Source organism: Ovis canadensis, chromosome 5, assembly GCF_042477335.2.
Source record: "Ovis canadensis isolate MfBH-ARS-UI-01 breed Bighorn chromosome 5, ARS-UI_OviCan_v2, whole genome shotgun sequence".
Lineage (NCBI taxonomy): Eukaryota > Metazoa > Chordata > Mammalia > Artiodactyla > Bovidae > Ovis > Ovis canadensis.
The window spans coordinates 26,006,089-26,022,927 of NC_091249.1; the positions used below are offsets into that span (position 1 = coordinate 26,006,089).

The window sequence follows — 16,839 nt, forward strand, 5'->3', positions numbered from 1 at the left end:
TCACCATGTGTAATAATGAGTCTCGCCCCACTTTTGATCTTTGACCATTTGCTGTGAGAGACCCATTCTTCCCTACCTACCCTCCCTCGTTTGAAAGACTGAAAAGCCCCCTCACCCCACCCCATCCTTGGGGGCACTTGGCTCAAGTGGGAGGGTGAACCCCACAATCCTAGACCAGCCATGAAGCTTCAGGGCATGTGTGAAACACAGACCGAGAAACCACTGGAAGACTTTTTCAATGTAATTTCTTTCATACTTATTCGTTGAAAGGTCAAAGGAGGCAAAACTGAGAGAAAATTGCAGTGAAAAATAAAAGATGGTGAAGGTATGAAGAATAAACAGAGAATCACAGAGAGGTATGAAGAATAAACAGAGAATCACAGAGAATCACAGAGAATCACAATTGCCATCAGGTTGGTGATGAATGAGGCATGGGAAGGTTGGAGTCCCTCTCACCAATGCCCACAGGTCATTTATTAATTTTCATGAAGATTCCCAGGATGTTTCAATTATCACTAAATCTAGCCAGGAAACCTTTTGTATATTCTTTTCTAAATATATTTGCTGATAATTTGTTTTTTATTGAAGGATAATTGCTTTACATGCTGATACAAATTTTAAGTAGTAATTAAGGTTGGCAACAAGCAAAATTTGTATGTTAGTTTGTCCTATACAGTGGCAGTCTGAGTTTTCACTCATGGCTTTGGCAACAACAATCAGTAAGAAGCCAAGTGTCAACTAAGAAAGGATGGGTTCCCTGAACTCATCGTCATATGTAATTTTTATAAACAAAGGGTATTACTATGGAAAGATCTGGAGGATTTATCAATAGAACAAATAAGTACAGTTTATTAAAGTATATATTGGAGAAGAAAATGGCACCCCACTCCAGTATTCTTGCCTGGAGAATTCCATGGACAGAGAAGCCTGGCAGGCTACAGCTCATGGGGTTGCAAGAGTCAGATACAACTTAGGGACTAAACAACAATATTGCAGTATATATAAATACCAAGTTACTTTTTCTATAATCTACAGAGAAAGGCAGAATGTGGACCTCCACCCAAGGGTTGGTTGAATAGTGGAGAGGACTTTGGCCTGTTTTTTTTAAGCTGTGGTTAGGGGCGTAGGCTATGGTGGCAGATCCCATATAGCCTTTCTTATCACCTTGTACAGATTTGGGGCACAAAGGGAAGAAGGGGTAAGACTTTAAAGTTGTCATCAGTCACATAATAGGAAATATATATGTCTCTGACCCTTGTTCCTGGCACAGGGCTCCTAAAACCCTTGTAAATTCCTAAGGGAGGGATTTCCCTGGTGGTCCAGTGGCTAAGACTCCCCACTCCCAATGCAGGGGGCCTGATTTGATCCCTGGTCAGAGAACTAGATCCTGCATACTGCAACTAAGACCCAGTACAGCCAAATAAATATTTTTTTAACAATTCCTAAGGGATAAGAGCACTAGGACCATCTCTCATTCTATTGAAGTGACTCTGGTTGGGCTCCTGGGTGAGGGGCCAGTCACCGGAAAGACCAAGTCGTGATCACAAGCTTGGAATTTTCAGCCCAACACCCTCATCCTCCAGAAAGGGGAGAGGGGCTGAAAATGAAGTTAACAATTAATCATGCCTACATGAGGAAGCCTCCATAAAATCCCAGTGGTATGGGGGGATTCAGAGGGCTTCCAGGTTGGTGGTCCATGTACAGGGAGGGTGATGCACCCCAGCTCCAAGGGACTCTCTCAGACTTCACCCTATGTATCACTTATCATATCCTTTAATAAACTGGTAAATGCATAAATAATTTCAGTGTGTCTCTGAGTTCTGTGAGCTGCTCTTGCAAACAGAACCCAAGAAGGGGCCTGTGAGAACTTCTGGTTTGTAGCCATGTCAGACAGAAGTTGTGAGTAATCTGGGGACCTTGTGATTGGCATCTGAAATTGTGTGTAGGGGGCAGTGCTGACAGTTTTGTGAGACTTAGCTCTTAACCTGTAGAATCTGATGCTGTCCCAGGGCAGATAGTGTTAGGATTGAGTTAAGTTGTAGGACACCCCACTGGTGTCACAGAGAATTACTTATTGTGGGGGCAAAACCTTCACATATTTGGTGACTGGAAGTATCAGGACTGAAGAGTTCTGGGTAAAAGTAAAAGAGATGCCCAGGTAGGAAGAACTGGGTTTTTTTCCACTCAGGAAGAAGATATCAGCAGTTAAACATTAAAAAATGGAGTTAGAGACCTCTGATCAGCAGATAAGGAGCTTAAAAGGTTAAGCTGAGAGGTCAGCAGAGAGGTCAGTCCCATCCTCAACAAACAGACTTTTTATAAAAAGCAAAGAAACTTAAAAATCAATGACTCTTCTTTAATCTATCAAAGGACTGAGGTCACAGGGTGAAGTACTGTCTCCAAAATTGGAAAGAGACTGAAAAATAGCCATTTTGAAATATGCCTACAATATTCTGCTCTTCTTAACAAGTCTTGTCCTCAAAAGAGTGTTTCCACTTAGAGAATGAATTTATAGTTGCTGGGGGAAAAAACAGGGAGAAGGGATAGTTAGGGAGTTTAGGATGGATATATACACACTTCTATATTTAAAATTGGTAACCAATGAGGACCTGCTGTATAGCACAAGGAACTCTGCTCAGTGTTATGTGGCAGCCTGGATGGGAGGGGAGTTTGAGTGATAATGGATACATGTACACGTATGGGTGAGTCCCTTTGCTGTTCACCTAAAACAATCACAACATTGTTACTCAGTTATACCCCAATACAAAATTAAAAAAAAAAAAAGAATTTATGTCATTAGAGGCTAACCAACTGGGATCCTACCAGTGCTGGAGGGCAGTGCTATGGTGGGAGGCAAAGAGTCAACTGGACTCTCCACTAGTCTTTCTGCTGACCTCTCAGCAAACACATGGTATGTTTTCTAAAACAACTCCAATTCTCCAACACCAACTGGGTGCCCTGCAGTGCAATTCAAGTCTGCCACAAACTAACCAGAATTAACATCAGATTCCACAGTTTATGGGTTGAATCCTATGACTGTACCCACTATCAGATGCCAGCTGCAAAGTGGGCAGGGGCCGGGCTAAACACATTTCTGCCTGACCCACCACAGATTTAGAGGTTCCCTGGACAACATCTCATCTTTGTTAATTGTCTAGAGCAGCTATCAGAATGAAGACAAGCACTACTTATTATTACCAGTTTATTTGATTTTTAAAAACTTTTTATTTTGTATTGGGGTTGTTGTTTAGTCACTAAATCATGTCTGACCCTTTTGTGACCCCAAGGACTGCAGCCTGCCAGGTTCCTCTGTCCATGGGATCTGCCAGGCAAGAATACTGGAGTGGGCTGCCTTTTCCTTCTCCAGGGGATCTTCCTGACCTAGGGATTGGACCTGTGTCCATTGGCAGGTGGGCTCTCAGTGGAGCCAGCTGGGAAGCCCCTCTATTGGTGTATTTATGTTTGAGACATGCGTGTGTGCTCCATCATTTCTGACTCTTTTATCAGGAACAGCCAGGTGGAAAGGGTGCCCAGGGCAAAGTGGCTGGGGTAGGGGTGGCAGGGAGCTTCCATGTTATCTACACACATGACAGGTTCCTGGCTCACTGATGGGTTCACCAAGTCAGATCTCTCTGAATCCTGAGCTTTAGGGGTTTCCATAGAGTTTTCTTATGTCGACAACTGGAGAAGGACTCAATCTCCAGCACCTCCTTCCTCTCTGGAGGCTGGGAACTGGGCTGAAAGTTCTGCCTGGTCACCTGGTGACCAAATCCTTACCCTGAAGCCATCCAGGGGCTTGGAAAAAGTTGCCTCATTACAACATAAGATGCTCTTATCACTGATAGAGGTGGTATGGTTAGATAGCCTCACTGACTCAACGGATATGGATTTGAGCAAACTCCCAGAGGTAGTGGAGGACTGGAGCCTGGTGTGCCACAGTCCATGGGGTCACAAAGAGTCGGAAACGACTTAGCGACTAAAAACAACATCACTGGTATCACTCAGAGTCCAAGGGCCTTGGGAAATATTTGCTAAGAACTGTGGACAAAGACCAAACATTTTTCTTATCACACCAGAGAAGGGCAGAGCCCAGGGACACAGGCTCATTAAAATACTGAGACCAGATCATGGGATGATAAAACTTTCCTCTTAGCCATAATGAACCACTACATCAGAAGACATATGTTTAATCACAGTAGGGAACTTGGAAACAATGGTATGTTCCAGAACTTATTTAGAAGTCTCTAAAGGGCTGCAATGCAGGAAACCTGAGTTCAATCTCTTAGCTGAGAAGATCCCCTGGAGGAGGGCGTCGCAACCTACTCTGGTATTCTTGCCTGGAGAATCCCATGGACAGAGGAGCCTGGTGGGCTACAGTTCCTGGGGTTGCAGAGTCAGACACAACTGAGCGACTAACACAGTACCCCCAAGGCAGATAGGGGAGACAAAAGCAAGGACAGCTGAGGCTATTTTACCTCTGACCGCAACAACAAATAGTCAACAAAACTTAAGTTTAGTCAAATAAACATCAAACCTGACATTAAAGGCCTATTTACCTCAGTTCCTTTTCACAGTACAACCTGTCCAGTATCTGCCAAAAAAATTCAAAGGTACAAGAAAAAATTAAAAAAACGCATCTTCAGGAGATAATTTAGACAGCTCTTTATAGGAAAATGCCCTCAGCAGGACGTCCCTTTCCTTGCCATTTCAGCAAAGCTATAATGGAACTAACTTTTAAATGAGGCATCTCCATGCCCTATTCATCTCCCGCCCAAGCACACCTTTCCAGTATTTAATCACACAAAACCTTGACTAGTTTGTCAGTTCTTTCTGTAAATCAAAGAAGCAGGTCGAGAGGGAGATGTATGTATACTTATAGCTGATTCATGTTGCTCAGCAGAAACCAACACAACATTGTAAAGCAATTATCCTCCAATTAAAGATAAATTTTTAAAAAAGTAGAAATGAATAAATAGAATAAGAAGTTAACAGAGGACCATATATCATCCCTAGATTCCCCTTCAGGAACCTCACAAACAAACTATGTGGCCAAATTGTGTGATTTATGTCTAGAAGAAGAACACAAGTCAGCGAGACAGCATGTAGTGGGGAAAAGGGACAACTCTGATCCCCAACTGTTGCAGAGAAAAGCCAACTCTGACTCTATGATGGAAATGGTTTCTTTGACTTGCTTTTCCTTGCTGTTGTTACTATAATCATACATAATGGCCTGCTTCAAAGGACCCTGCCCCTTTGTATGCATGTGTTAGTCGCTCAGTTGTGGCTGATGCTTTGTGACCCAATGGACTGTAGCCCACCAGAATCCTCTGTCCATGGGATTCTCCAGGCAAGAATACTGGAGTTGATTGCTATTTCCTCCTCCAGGGGATCTTCCAGACCCAGAGACTGAACCCAGGTCTCCCACATTGTAGAAGGATTCTCTACCAACTGAGCTACCAGGAAGTTTGACTGTTAAACTATAGTGCTTGTGTTTAGCTAACAGGTATATAATCTCTGCCCACCTGTGAATGGCTACAATAAAAAGAAATGATTAACATACCCCTTCCAAATGCTAGACCTTCCTGGAGATGCTTTGCAAGACTTGTTCAGTCGCTCAGTCATGTCTGACTCTTTGCAACCCCATGGACTGCAACACACCAGGGTTCTCTGTCTTCCACCATCTCTCAGAGCTTGCTCACACTCATGTCTATTGAGACGGTGATGCCATCCAACCATCTCATCCTCTGTCATGCCCTTCTCCTTCTGCCCTCAATCCTTCCCAGCATCAGAGTCTTTTCCAGTGACTCAGCTCTTTGCATCAGGTGGCCAAAGTATTGGAGATTCTGCTTCAGCATCAGTCCTTCTGATGGACACTCAGGACTGATCTCTTTAGGATGGACTGGTTGGATCTCCTTGCAGTCCAAGGGACTCTCAAGAGTCTTCTCCAATACCACAGTTCAAAAGCATCAATTCTTCAGTGCTCAGCTTTCTTTATGGTCCAACTCACATCCATCCATGACTGCTGGAAAAACCATAGCTTTGACTATATAGACCTTTGTCGGTAAAGTAATGTCTCTGCTTTTTAATATGCTGTCTAGGTTGGTCATAGCTTTTCTTCCAAGAAACAAGTGTCTTTTAATTTCATGGCAGCAGTTACCATCTGCAGTGATTTTGGAGCTCCCCCCACCCAAATAAGTCTGTCACTGTTTCCATTGTGTCTCCATCTATTTGCCATGAAGTGCTGGGACTGAATGCGTGATCTCAGTTTTTTGAACGTTGAGTTTTAAGCCAATTTTGTCACCCTCCTCTTTCACTTTAATCAAGAGGCTCTTTAGTTCCTCTTCACTTTCTGCCATAAGGGTGGTGTTATCTGCATATCTGAGGTTATTGATATTTCTCCTGGCAATCTTGATTCCAGCTTGTGCTTCATCCAGTCCAGTATTTCGCATGATGTACTCTGTAAATAAGTTGAATACAGTCTTGACATACTCCTTTCCCAATTTGGAACCAGTCCATTTTTCCATGTCTGGTTCTAACTGTTGTTTTTTGACCTGCATACAGGTTTCTCAGGAGGCATGTCAAGTGATCTGGTATTCCCATCTCTTTCAGAATTTTCCACAGTTTATTGTGATCCACACAGTCAAAGGCTTTGGCATAGTCAATAAAGCAGAAATAGATGTCTTTCTGGAACGCTCTTGCTTTTTCCATGATCCAGCGGATGTTGGCAATTTGATCTCTGGTTCCTCTGCCTTTTCTAAAACCAGCTTGATCATCTGGAATTTCACAGTTCACATATTGCTGAAGCCTGGCTTGGAGAATTTTGAGCATTACTTTACTAGTGTGTGAGATGAGTGTAATTGTGTGGTGATTTGAGCATTCTTTGGCATTACTTTTCTTTGGGATTGGAATGAAAATTGACCTTTTCCAGTCCTGTGGCCACTGCTGAGTTTTCCAAATTTGCTGGCATATTGAGTGCAGCACTTTCACAGCTGCAGGGAACATCAACAAAAGACATAGACTTCCCTCGTAGCTCAGTCGGTAAAGAGTCTGCCTGCAATTCAGAAGACTCTGGTTCGATTCCTGGGTCAGGAAGATCCGTTGGAGAAGGAAATGGCAACCCACTCCAAAATTCTTGCCTGGAGAATCCCACGGACAGAGGAGCCTGGCAGGCTACAGTCCATGAGGTTGCAAGAAAAGACATAATATATGCATCATGGAAATCCCGTAAGGAGAAGAGAGGGAGAATAGCAGAAAGCTTATTTAAAGAAATAACTATTGGGACTTCCCTGGTGGTCCAGCGGTTAAGAACTCTGAGCTCCCCACGCAAGGGCCCTGGTTCGATTGCTGGTCAGGGAACTAGATCCTGCATGCCGAAGCTAAAGAGCCTATATGCTAACTAAAGATCCCACAAACCGCAGCTAGGACCTAGCACAGCCAAAAGAAAAAGTATTACAAAAATTTTTAAAAAGATTAAAGAAATTATATAATCACCTTAATAGATGCAGAAATAGAATTTGACAAAATTTAACATCCTTTCATGATAAAAACTCAACACATTAGGTACAGAATGAATACACTTCAACATGATAAAAGTCACACATGACAAGCCTACAAGTAACATTGAACTGAATGGTGAAAAGTGACCTCTTCCAAAACTATGGTACCTAGAAAGAGATTGGAGGAGGGGAGGAAGCCTTTTCCTACAGGAAGGCTGAGCCAGAGGCTCAGGTTTGGCTTCATTGTATTTCAAGAGGGTCTTATTATCAGGGGCTTCCCTGGAGGTTTAGTGGTGAAGAATCTGCCTGCCAATGCAGGGGACACGGGTTTGATCCCTGGTCCTAGAAGATCCCATGTGCCACGGAGCAGCTAAGCCCATGCTCCTCAATACTGAGCCTGTGCTCTAGAAACTACTCTCTGCAACAAGAGAAGCCACCACAATGGAAGCCCATGCACCATAAGAGAGAGTAGCCCCTGCTTGCTGCAACCAGAGAAAAGCCTGCCCAGCAACAAAGACCCAGCATAGCCCCAAATAAACTCCATTAAAATAAAAAAGAATATGTTGCCTTCCAAACATCAAAACAACCTAGGAGTTGCTGTGGGTGTAGGGAGGGACAATTGTTATTTTTTTCATAGTGTCAGGGAGGAAGGAGCCCCTTGTTTATTTACCACATAATTTTCAGGAATTTAACCAAGGGGTCAGGGCCTTACTTATGGATGGGCTAATGACCCATGCACTTTTCATGAGCAACTTTTTTCGGTATCTGCAATGTACTGAATGTCAGATGAACTTCCTCAGAGAAGAATGTCATCAATGTCATGTCATACCTGTGCTCTTGGAGCCAAGAGGATGCAGCTCACATCCTGACTGCAGAGACCGTGTGCAGGGGCAGCGGTGCTGAGGTTCCCAAAGCTAACCAGGTCAAGGTGTATCACGTCCCTTCAGAGGTGAGGGCCAAGTGCAGCAAAGAAGCTGTTGAAATAGGCATCAAACACAACAAATTTATCTGAATCTGTGAGAGCAGGGTATCTGCCAGCTGTTGACGGGATGGAGTCGGTAATTTCCACAATGTTGGGGACTGAGTACAAAGGTTCATTTGGTGTGACCACAACCTCAAGTGTTCAGTAATCCACTGTCAGGTGTCATTCAGTCTGTTTAGATTTAAGAACAGGCCAAATTCAGCTGTGAAAAGGAGAAGTACAGGGAGTAATCACCTCTTTGCTAAATAATTTTTGTGGGGACTTCCTTGGTGGCCCAGTGGTTAAGAATCTGTGTTTCCACTTCAGGGGGCACAGGTTCAATCCCTGGGTGAGGAACTAACATCCTAGGTGCTATATGGTGCAGCCAAAAAAAATTCTTTTTTGGTAATGGTCTTCAATCCATCAAGGCTCTGTTTAATTTTCATTGGCCCATGTTATGTGATTTAGGCTTCCTCGATGGCTCAGTGGGGAAAGAATCTCCCTGCAAAGGAGATAAAGGAGACTCAGGTTTGATCCCTGGGTTGGGAAGATCCCCTGCAAAAAGAAATGGCAACGCACTCTAGTATTCTTGCCTGAAAAATCCCGTGGACAGAAGAGCCTGGCAGGCTACAGTCCATGGGGTCACAAAGAGTTGGATACAACGGAGCATGAGCACAATAATGCAATTTACCTAGGGGGGTAGACTGTGGGGTCCTATTTTGTCAAGCCAATTTGGAATTAGCAAAAAGTATTTAGGCCCCTGCCAGCCGGGGTGCTCTAGGTGCCACGCGGAGACCCTCTGCACCCGTGCGAACATGGCGCTGCGCGCGGTGCGGAGCGTGTGGGCTGCGGTCGGCAGCCTGCGCGCCATCTCGGCACCCAGCGCGCCCTACTCGCTGCGGCCCTGGGGACTGCGAGCGGGTGCCGTCCGGGCGCTGCGCACCGGCCCTACTCTGCTGTCGGTGCGGAAATTCACAGAAAAACACGAATGGGTAACAACAGAAAATGGTGTTGGAACAGTGGGAATCAGCAATTTTGCACAGGAAGCTTTGGGAGATGTTGTTTACTGTAGTCTGCCTGAAGTTGGGACAAAGTTGAACAAACGAGGAGTTTGGTGCTTTGGAAAGTGTGAAAGCTGCTAGTGAACTCTATTCTCCTCTATCAGGAGAAGTAACTGAAATTAATAAAGCTCTAGCAGAAAATCCAGGACTTGTCAACAAGTCGTGTTATGAAGATGGTTGGCTGATCAAGATGACATTCAGTAACCCTTCAGAACTAGATGAACTAATGAGTGAAGAAGCATATGAGAAATACATAAAATCTATTGAGGAGTGAAAATGGAACCCCTAAATAAACTACTTTGAAACAACTTAATCTAGCATAGTTGTCTTAAATTAGTGGTGGATAGATATTTAAAAAGCAACTTTTAGCAAAAGAAACTACTTGTAACAATGTTTCCTGAAGAAAATACCGCTTAATTTTCTAATGACTTCAGATAAACTGTGCATCTTTTCCACAGCATCCTGTGATTTTTAGGCTAGGCTCCAGTTATAATATTCAGAATTCCTGAAATTATCTCTGGTAAAACTAATTACAAAAATTATGTAATTCAAGGATAACATGGTTATCTTACACCTTATATGACACTGTAACTTGCTTACAGCTATCCTTGGATTTGGGCCAAAATTATCTTCCCACTAGAAATAACTGCCAGTGGAGAAAAGTTTGTTAGTTGTATAGTGTCCAATGAAGAATATTACTATCTTAATTTTGCAATATACTGTGTTTGCTGGTGCTATTTTTATACAGTGAAGTAACAGCCTTGCAGGAGAATAAACAATTTAATAATAAAATATTCACCTTCTTAAAAAAAAAGTATTTAACTTTAATTTGTGAGTCATTGGTCCAGAGCTTTCCTGTTCACTATAGAATACTTTAGGAAAATTGATCCTATGACCATGGGAGAATTTAGGCAAGAAAAGAGTTGGCTGACAATCATTAAAGAAAGATATGCCTATTCAGTAATTCCTCTAAGATTATGGGAAGTTCCTTGCTTAAGTTTGTTGATGTTGTTTAGTTGCTCAGTTGTGTCTGACTCTTTTTAGACCCCATGGACTGTAGCCTGCCAGCTCCTCTGTCCATGGAATTTTCCAGGCAAGAATACTAGAGTGGCTTGCCATTTCCCTCTCCAGGGGATCTTCCCAATAGGAATTGAGCCGCAATCTCCTGCACTGGCAGGCGGATTCTCTACCACTGAGCCACCAAGGAAAGCCCTGCTTTAAGTTTACTGGGATTCTAATATAATTGGAAACCCAGCACTGGTTATTTGCATGAAGGTTTGTGAATCAATGCAACACAGCAGATGACCAAATTAATTCAGAAGCTCTGCTGTAGGGGCCCAGAAACCCAAAAGTACCCCTTTATCATTTGGGTTGTTTAAAGTCTTTTAGTGTATTTTAAGCTTCCAGTTGGGTCCAATTGTGGACCCTTGTTTCTGTATTTTTCCTTTGTTTCCTCTCTCCTGCCCATCCCTGTGTTGTTTTTTCAGTCACTGAACATATTCCAGGGGAGAGAGTGACCTCTCCACTGTGGTATTTATAAGATTTTCCCTCCTGAGGGCCTCACGTATGTGCCAGCAGGAATAGGGGGCTTGTTCATGACAAGTGTTGCTGTGTTGTTTAAAGTAAGTTTAAACTAACCCGAGGTTTAAAGTCAGTCTGAACTAACCCCTTGGCTGTGCTACAGCATGTTGTCCCTGTAACTCTGAGGGTCAGGAGCTTTGCTGCAGTAGAGGCAGGGGCAGAGAAACTTAAGAGGAGCTTAAGCATGCTCGTGAGCCCTCTGTGTTAGGGGAGTATGGTTTTAGCCTCCAACTACTGTCTGCTGTCTCCCCCCCCCGCTCTTCTCTCTCTCTTTCTCAAATTTTTGGCCACATTGGTACTAGTGATAAAGACTCCCCCTGCCAATGCAGGAGATGCAAGAGACAGGGTTCAGTCCCTGGGTTGGGAAGATCCCCTGAAGGAGGGCATGGCAACCCACTCCAGTATTCTTGCCTGGAGAATCCCATGGACGGGGAGCCTGGTGGGCTACAGTCCACAGTGTCCCAAAGAGTCAGACACGACTGAAGCAACTTAGCATGGTCCAGCATGTGGGATCTTAGTTCCCCAACCAGGGATTGATCCTGCACCCGCTGCAGTGGAAGCTGGGAGTCTCAACCACTGGACCACTTGGGAAGTCCCTGTCTTTTCAGATGACTGTTCTTTCAGGAGCAACACTCCTTGAAACCACCTCCTGCACAGCACAAAGTCCCTCTCTGCCACCCCTCACTGGGGTATATCAGGGCCAGCCAACCCTGCCTCTGTCACAGCTTCACTCTAACACAGTTAGATCCCAGCAAAGATATTGACCCAGGACTAATTCATTAAGAGCCCAATTCCATACTTTGTTGTTTAGTCGCTAAGTCGTGTCCAACTCTTTTGCAACCGCCATTTCCATGGGATTTCCCAGGCAAGGATACTGGACTTGGTTGCCATTTCCTTCTTCAGGGGAGCGTCCCAACCCAGGATCAAACCCAAGTCTCCTGCATTGGCAGGTGGGTTCTGGAAGCCACCAGGGAAGCCCAATGACATACTACTGCTCCCCAAAGCCAAGGAATTGAAACTGCCACTCTCATCTGCTGAACCTAAAACTGAGGCCTGGTGGGGTCAACAACAGAACACAGGGCAGCACAGTGGCCAGCACAAGCTCACCAGTGCTGAGCAGCCCACAGCACCAGCTGCCAACAAAACGCAGAGCAGGTGAGCAAGGCAGGGCAAGAGAAGACAGACCCCCAGGGGTGCGTCATGCCTGGCCAGGCTGCTCATGGTGCCAACTGGCATCGTCACCTACAGTGGTCTGGTTCCCACGATGAGACTGATGCTGGTGTGTCATGCAAACACACACACTCAAGGTAGCAAAAAGTCTATGACCGGGACTTCCCTGGTGGTCCAGTGGTTAAGACTCTGCCCCCAATGCAGGAGCACAGGTTTGATCCATGGTCAGGGAACTAAGATCCCGCATGCCACATGGTGAAGCCAAAAAAAACCCCCCAAACCACATATAAAGAAAGCTGGATTTTCCTGATGGTCTAGTGGTTAAGAATCCTCCTGCCAATGCAGAGGGCATGGGTTCCATCCCTGATCTGGGAAGATTCCATAGGACCACAGGACCACAGATCCTGAGCCCATGACCTCTAGAGCCTGTGCTCTGCCACAAGAGAAGCCACCGCAACGAGAAGCCTGTGCACAGCAACTAGAGAGTAGCCCCCACTTGCTACAACTAGAGAAAGCCTGCATGCAGCAATGAAGACCCAGTGTAGCTGAAAGTAAATAAATATTTAAAAAGCCTATAACCCACATAATTGAGGTCTTAGGGGGTAGGTACGGCTGCCCTTTCAAGTAGCGCTGAAATGGCTTCAGCAAGCAAGGGAAGAGGGCCTGGCCTGGGTTTTGATCACGGCTAGCGGGTGTTAGAGAAAAAACTATTCAATGACAGAAACAAGATAAAGCAGATTTAATCCAGAACCGTTGGGACAGGTATGGAGACTGCTGGGCTGAGATTTCACAGCAGGTGAGAAATGAGACTGCGCTCAGCTCTGAACACAGCATGTCGAAGTGGGAAACCATGGCCAGGGAGCAAGGTTCGGGGTCAGTGGATAGAAATTTACTTGAAGAAAAAACAGGGATATGTGGGTCTGGATACACTGACCTCACAGGATTTTTATTGAAGTCAGGTCATGGTGAGCACACATCACCTGAGGGGCAGTGGTGGGGCACAGGAACCCAATTGGACACAGAAAATGATCAGATATGAGGAACTGGGGAGCTCTGGGTTAACTGACTTATTAGTGGGGTTTCTGGACTTGCTAAGGAACTACTTATTAGCTAAAACTGGATTTCACAACGAACTACACAGATAGGCCCAGGGTAAGGTTCAGGGTCAGAATACTCTTTGGTCAAGCAAAGAATCTTGGGGTGGGGTCAGGACAAAGGTTCTGCACACATACAGGGGCTTGTACGGCTGGAGCGTGAAGCTAATGCCAGAGGACTACAGACTTTGTCATCAGCTTGTTCAGGGGTGGACACAGCAGGAAGAGAGAGGGTAAGGTGTAAGTTGTCAGCAAACCTCAAAGAAATGTGGAGTCTGCAGAGATGCAGAGAACAGACCTGTGTTTGCCAAGAGGGAGGGGCTGTGGGGGAAAAAAGGACTGGGTGTCTGGGATTAGCAGATGCAAACTATTATACATAGCAGTGGTCCCCAACCTTTTTGGCACCAGAGACTGATTTTGTGGGAGACAATTGTTCCATGCACTGGGGTGGTGGTGAGGGGATGGTTTGGGGATAACTCAGGCCATTACATTTTTTGTACACTTTTCTATTATTACTACATCAGCTTCACCTCAGATCATCAGGCCCAGAGATTGGGGACCCCTGATATATAGAATAGCTAAACAATAAAGTTCTACTATATTAACACAGGGAAATATATTCAGTATCCTGGGGTAAACCATAGTGAAAAAGAATATATATATATATATATATATATATATATATATATATATACGAGTCACTTCGCTGTACAGCAGAAATTAACATTGTAAATCAACTATATTTCAAAAAATTTTTAAAAATATGGAGTCTGACCACTCATTACAAGGACAAACATGGCTATGAAAACTATGCATTCACAATGGCTCATTTTTATGTAAAGAAACACTAACAGGAAGCTCAAGAAATGATCAGAACTGTGCATCTGCAGTGGCTGGAGTAACAGAGCTGGAGGGGGCCAGGACAGGTGGGCAGTTACTTTGCTTAAGTTAGGCTTTGTATCTTGCAGGTTTATTGAAAATAAGTAGAGAAAAATATATTCACCATGTTTTACTATTTCATAAGTGAAATTGCTCAGTCATGTCCGACTCTTTGTGACCCCGTGGACTGTAGCCCACCAGGCTCCTCCGTCCATGGGATTCTCCAGGCAAGAATACTGGAGTGGGTTGCCATTTCCTTCTCCAGGGGATCTTCCCGACCCAGGGATCGAACCCAGGTCTCCCGCATTGCAGGTGGACGCTTTAACCACTGAGCCACCAGGGAAGACCCACTGGAGTGGGTAGCTGTTCCCTATTTCATAACCTGTCTTTAATTTTAACTTTTGTATCAAACCAGTCAATCCTAAAGGAGATCAACCCTGAATATTCATTGGAAGGAGTGTTGCTGAAGCTGAACTTCCAATACTTTGGCCACCTGATGCAAAGAGCTGACTCACTGGAAAAGATCCTGATGCTGGGAAAGACTGAGGGCAAAAGGAGAAGAGGGCAGCAGAGGATGAACTGGTGAGATAGCCTCACTAACAGGAAGCTCAAGAAATGATCAGAACTGTGTATCTGCATGAGCAAACTCTGGGAGATGGTGAAGGACAGGGAAGCCAGGTGTGCTACAGTACATGGGGTCAGAAAAAGTCAGACACAACTTAGGGACTAAACAACAACAATACATAGGAAACCACAGCTGCTCCTTTAAACACGAATGGCTACAAAAGTATAAACCATACAGAATGAAAATTCCCACATCTTTGCTAACTAAAAGGTTAAGATGCATCCCAGTTTGCACTTTCTCTGTATCTCATATCAAGGAGGGGGGAGAAGTATTTTCAGGAATAAACACAACATTATAATGCAACAAGGGTTTGGGTTTAGTTCTTTAAACACAGTAGAATTTTCAAAGACTGATGTAAGCGTTTGTTTAAAATTTACTTTTAAGTAAAAGATAATAGCTTTACTATATTGTATTGGTTTCTGCCATACAGCAACATGAATCAATCCTAGGTATATAAATGTCCTCTCCTTCTTTAGCCTCTCTGCCTGTCGTAAGCTTTGATTAGCTGTCCTCACATCAGTGAAGATAGAAATTCCATGGGTTTAGCTTTTTTTTCCTTTGGCTACACTGCATGGCTTGTGGGACCTTAGTTCCCCAAGCAGGGACTGAACTCCTGCCTGGGCAGTGAAAGCTCATAACCACTGGACGACCAGGGAGTCCCCTGCTATAGCCTTTTAAATTTTAATATACTCTTAAGTATTAGTCACTCAGTCGGGTCCAACCCTTTGTGACCCCATGGACTGTAGCCCGCCAGGTTCCTCTGTCCATGGAGTTCTCTAGCCAAGAATACTGGAGTGGCTGGCCATTTCCTTCTCTAGGGGACCTTCCCAACCCAGGGATTGAACCCAGGTCTCCTGCATTGTAGGCAGACTCTTTATTGACTGAGCCATCAGGAAATCCTGCAATATACTCTAAAGATGTGCACAAACACTGACGTAAAAGAAAACGCATACCTGAAAACGTAAGCACATTCAGCTCACATCTTAAGCTTCTCTTCCCTAAAAGGAACAAAGATTCTATTAAGTTCCACAACTGTCTCGCCTTACTGACATCATCTCTCTCAATCAACTCTGATTTTTTTAAAGCCCCAGAAACTAAAAATGTTATTTCCCACCCAGGGAATTAATTACAAAGTGTTAAAGGAAGTTAGAGCCAAAGGACTGCACTGTTTAATGGATAGAAGAATCCAAAGGAAAAAACCCACAAACACTGAAATCAGCACAGATAAGCAGCCTGAGTCTTATAGGACAGACGGAGCCATACTCAGAAAATTTAATACATGCCAGGCTCTCCTGGTGGAGAAGGCAATGGCAACCCACTCCAGTACTCTTGCCTGGAAAATCCCATGGATGGAGGAGCCTGGTAGGCTGCAGTCCATGGGGTCGCCAAGAGTCGGACGCGACTGAAGCACCTTAGCAGCAGCAGCAGCAGGCTCTCCTGGGGGGCTTCCCAGGTGGCACGGGTGATAAAGAACCTGCCTGCCAATGCAGGTGACATTAGAGACTCAGGTTCAATCCCTGGGTCTGGAAGATCCCCTGAAGGAGGGCATGGCAATCCACTCCAGTATTCTTGCCTAGAGCATGGACAGAGGAGCATGGCAGGCTACAGTCCAGAGTTGCAAAGAGTCAGACACAATTGAAACGACTGAGCAAGCATGCACGCAGGTTCTCCTGATTAAGACAGAACTGCTAGACCAGGTCAGTCCCTGGTGAAGGAGGGTGGGGGCACTGGAGCAGCCACAGGAATGAACCCTGGGAGCACCACATGCCCTACTCTCCTTAGGGAATAAAGGGACCACTCCCTTTCTCAGGCATCTGTTCCCCCAGTGAGAAAACTCAGCAGAATTCAATTTAAGGTTCTGACTCAAATGAACTGCAATTTGTGACCCCTAACCCAAAATCATTGCAGATGGTGATCGCAGCCATGAAATTAAAAGACACTTACTCCTTGGAAGAAAAGTTATGAGCAACCT

At 44.6% G+C, this 16,839-nt stretch overlaps 1 long non-coding RNA gene and 1 pseudogene across 1 annotated transcript; both read left to right on the forward strand.

Moving 5' to 3' along the window:
- The first annotated feature begins 9,257 nt into the window (after positions 1-9,257).
- On the forward strand, positions 9,258-9,826 carry LOC138441708 (glycine cleavage system H protein, mitochondrial pseudogene; annotated as a pseudogene).
- A 3,667-nt stretch (positions 9,827-13,493) lies between these two features.
- Positions 13,494-15,269, forward strand: LOC138441709 (uncharacterized). The gene is made up of 2 exons (XR_011257424.1): positions 13,494-13,596; positions 14,658-15,269. It is a non-coding gene; the product is annotated as an uncharacterized lncRNA (long non-coding RNA).
- The last annotated feature ends 1,570 nt before the right edge of the window (positions 15,270-16,839 follow it).